General features: G+C 34.5%; 1 pseudogene; it reads left to right on the top strand.

Annotated features, from left to right (window-relative positions):
* LOC108467014 (ubiquitin carboxyl-terminal hydrolase 3-like) lies at window positions 1-4,538 on the top strand (annotated as a pseudogene).
* The last annotated feature ends 134 nt before the right edge of the window (window positions 4,539-4,672 follow it).

Genomic DNA, 4,672 nt, shown 5'->3' with positions numbered 1-4,672 from the left:
AATTTTATTTATATTTAGTGCCAGTCGTAGTGCGCCACCATTTTTTTCCTCCTTTATTTTCTTCATCTATCTTCTCTATTAAATTCTCTCTCAAAAAAACCAAAAAAATATATAAATATAAATTTTCTTTGGCACATTTTTACAACCTCAAACGGGAAACAGGAGAAAAGAAAAGCTTTCCTTCAACCAACCAAACCCTAAATCGATTCAATTTATTCAAATCAAACAGAGCGGAGATAGAGCCACTCGTTAATGGAGAGAGAGAATCGTTTGAGTTGAATCGGTCAGAACAAGATCTGAGTTCGAGGTTGTAATTAAACTTAAATTTTTTGTATTAAATGGGGGCGGCGGGTTCAAAACTCGAGAAGGCTTTGGGCGACCAGTTTCCTGAAGGCGAAAGATATTTTGGCCTTGAAAACTTTGGCAACACTTGCTATTGTAACAGCGTGTTGCAGGTTTCTTTTTTTCATTTACAATTCAATTTTGAATCTAATTCGATTTCTTTTTCCAGAAGATTATGTTGAATTTAATCGTCTATGTTAGTTTCAATGCTTTAAATTTGATTGATTTTAAATTTTAAGCTTTGAACAATTTTTTTAATATTCCTACATTTGTGCAAATTTATTGTTGGTACATGTTTCTTATTCTTTTATCTGCAAGTTTGAAGGTTTTTATTTTTTGATCGCAGCAGCATTTATCTGGTTATCCTTGTTAATGATTTTATAATGTGTTCATTTGACTCAAATGATAGCTGTAGGAAGCAAGTAAATTTGTGAATCCTGAAGTGAATTGGTTGGATTCGACTCTATCATTTTCTTGTTTAGCAGTTAATTTCTCGGGTAATTTCATTTCGTGTATGCATTCAGGTGGTATATCACAAGTTAGATTGAAATTAGAAAGTTTAGATTTTAGATATACTTTCTAGACCAAATATTGACCACAATGGCTATCAATTAATATTAGAAACGGAAAGCAGTCTAGAGTTAGAATTTTGGTATTGGTGCTAAACTAAACGATGATCTAATACATTATTACTATTTATGCAATTCAGATTTCATTGTTCATGCGTATATTTAATATTTTTAATATTGCTTTTGTTCCTTCGTCCATTGTTCATTTGAATTGTCTGAACAATCATTTCTGAATGAATGCAACTTCAAATTTTAAGTGCTATATACTCGTTACCAGACTCTTTAGTCCCTATGACTTTTTTCTTTTTCATTTGTGCTATGGTACTTACTCTGAGATCTTTCGTGATACTTTATTCTATTCCTTGCTTTCTAATTAGTTTTACTTGATTAGCACATGTATGGTTATTTGGGAAGGATATGGTAATCCTAATAGTTTTATGTGTTGTGTTGAGTGTTGAATGTTTGTATTTAAATTTGTTGGGCGACAATGTCCTCTCAGCTTCAACCAATGTCTCATTTCATTTTCTCAATTTTTTTCAGGCACTTTATTTTTGTGTCCCATTCCGTGAACAGCTGCTAGAATATTATTCAAATTATAAAAATGGTGCTGATGCTGAAGAGAATCTACTGATATGCTTGGCTGATCTGTTTACACAGGTAAAAGCTCTGCTAAAAGTGCAGTGTTGAGGAGCAATAGTTCTTTAGAGTAGGTTGCTTTTTCCTTCCAAGGTGGTATTTGTCCTATTGTCAGCCAAAGGTGTTGCCATGTGTTTTTTCGAAAAGTCAACATCAGCGTTAGTTTCTTTTTACCAAAACAATGCACATAGGTTGCATTGTCAAGCCTTGATCTTGGTTTTCAAGAATGGTCCACTGATTTGATTCATTTAATAATTTTCTTTCTTTTCTTATTAGACACACTTAGGAGCCCATGTGCAATGGATAGAAGTATGAAAGTTCAATATACCATCTTCATGATGAATATGACAGGATCTAATCAGAAATTAAGATTAATATTGTTGTTAACTGGCTTATTTCTGTAAGTTCCCATCTTAATTTGCATGAGGTCCCGGCTTCATACAAGAAAGAACAATGTGTGTGCAATTTTTTAAAATAAGTCAATTTTATCTGTAAATCCTATAATTTGCTGTGCTTATGATCTGTTTCTTTCCTGTCCAAGAGTTCCCACCTCATAACTGTTTCTTTTCTATATATTTCCTTTCCTTTTCTCAAAGGGTTTCATTTGGTACTTCTATGTATTATCCGTTAGGAAATTGCTTAGCTCCTAAAAAATGTTTTGCTTGAATTTTTTGGAGTTCAAATTTTGTAGGGAAGATGATGCTTTTCTGTTTCTAGCAAATGTTATAGATGTTCTGGTAAATCTTTCCTCCCCTTCTCTCATAGGTGCCACATATGTGGTTTTTAATTGATTACTACCTGGACTAAGTGTTGATTGTTCTTTATGTTCAGATAAGTTCACAGAAGAAGAAAACAGGTGTCATTGCTCCAAAGCGCTTTGTACAGAGATTGAAGAAACAAAATGAGCTTTTCCGAAGCTATATGCACCAGGTAATAGAAATCAAGAACCTTATTTCTTCCTCTAAATTCATCATCTCTTTTGCTTATTCAAGGCTTCAATTATTCTGATGTAGTAGCCTTTTCCTTTCATGTCCACCATATTGAATTTCCTTATCATCTTTAATGGAAAGTGTGGAAGAGAATAACTCTCTCTCTCTCTCCCCCTCTCTCTTGGTAGGATGCCCACGAGTTCTTGAATTTTTTGCTAAACGAACTTGTTGACATATTGGAGAAAGAGGCTCGAACAGCAAAAAATGAGGCTGAAACTTCACCACCTGAAAAGGTTGCAAATGGTCCAAAGAATCCTCAAGCAAATGGCGTTCAAAAAGAGCCTCTGGTTACATGGGTACACAAGAATTTTCAGGTAAGTTTTCTTGTTGTTTACTGTGTTCTTATATTCTGAATCGTTCTTGTTTTGTGCTTTATTTACTTCGCTTGATATGAAATATAGATGAAATCAAGTTATTTCTTTGCTCGGGTTATATTTAAATTAAGATACCATGTAACTGGAAACCTCAGCGACATGTCTAGAATTGTAAGAAGCTATTAGGTCTAGAAATCATCTCTGCGCTGTCGCAAATTAATCTATTCTGTCCACTGATAGACATAGAAAACTGAATACAAGCATTACCATCTAGAAATGTTGCAGGATATCACATCACCGGTAAACCTCTTATGTGCATCCTTGCATCTACACTTCATCTTTGATTAATATTGGTACTTTCACTACTGCTTTTCTTTTCTTTCAATTATGATCTCACATTTGTGAATGGCACGGAAAAGGTGGTTGCTACTATCTTTTTCACTTAACTAATTATTTTTTGTTGACAATGCTTATCAAGGAATGCTATATAATTGTCAGTTCATTTATTAACAATATTTTGCCCTTCTCTCTGGGTACGTCTGTGTGTGTCATGTATTTTAGGAAAAACCTCATTATCTCATGGAGCAATTTGAAACAGGGAATACTTACCAATGAGACCAGATGCTTGCGATGTGAGACAGTGACAGCGAGAGATGAAACTTTCTTTGACTTGAGCCTTGACATTGAACAGAACAGCTCAATTACTAGCTGTTTGAAAAATTTTAGTTCTACTGAGACATTGAACGCTGAGGACAAATTTTTCTGTGACAAGTGCTGCAGGTGATTTTCTTTTATACTCTATTTTTTTTCATTATTTGTTGTGTTCTAGTTTCTCACATGATTAGGATTCGTCTTATAAAGTAATTTATATTCACAACAAATATTTTACTTGACTATTATTATCCTTTGTGAGATTTTCAGAATCGCTGACCAAAGACCAAAAATGTAAAGCTGAGGTTTTCTTAGTAGATGGTGTCAAATATGGTCATAGTTTTTCTTTCTTCTTAGTGGTTCAAACATGAAACTTGCATGGAGCAGTTAACCATATTGTCTTTTTCTTAAAATATATATATAATTCCTCGCCAACCGTTAAAGAAAAATGTGCTTAAACTAACTCAAAACTTATATCTTCTTGATTGCTACAATAGCAACAGTGCCAATTGAGTTAAGGCTCAATAATTATTGATAATATTTGTTTGCTTGCAGTTTGCAAGAAGCCCAGAAGAGAATGAAGATAAAGAAGCCTCCTCACATCCTGGTCATCCATTTAAAACGATTCAAGTACATTGAGCAGCTTGGCCGGTACAAGAAGCTCTCATACCGTGTTGTGTTTCCGCTCGAGCTGAAGCTGAGCAATACTGTGGAAGATGCAGATTCGGAGTATTCTCTGTTTGCTGTAGTCGTTCACGTGGGAAGCGGGCCTAACCATGGGCACTATGTTAGCCTGGTGAAAAGCCATAACCACTGGTTATTTTTTGACGATGAAAACGTGGAGATGATTGACGAGTCTGCAGTTCAGACATTTTTGGGTCAGCCCAGGAGTACTCAAGTAATACAGATCATGGGTATATCTTATTTTATGAAAGTCTTGGTGCAAACAAGAATAGCTGAGGAAGAGGGTTTGGCTTTGACCATGAGTTGCTGTTCTAGAATCAGTAAAAAAGGAAAAAAAAAACAAATAGACAAACTGTGCAGATATGCTAGAATCAGTAAATGTGAAATAAGAAGGGGCTATTTGCAAATGAGGAGATAGAGAAGCTGTTGTTTTTACAGCTTTGTATGTCCTGTAATTAGAATGTAGGTGTTAGGAGAGTTGACTTTA

Source organism: Gossypium arboreum, chromosome 2, assembly GCF_025698485.1.
Source record: "Gossypium arboreum isolate Shixiya-1 chromosome 2, ASM2569848v2, whole genome shotgun sequence".
Lineage (NCBI taxonomy): Eukaryota > Viridiplantae > Streptophyta > Magnoliopsida > Malvales > Malvaceae > Gossypium > Gossypium arboreum.
The sequence above is the reverse complement of the archived record's forward strand: the minus strand, read 5'-3'. Positions and strand labels throughout refer to the sequence as shown.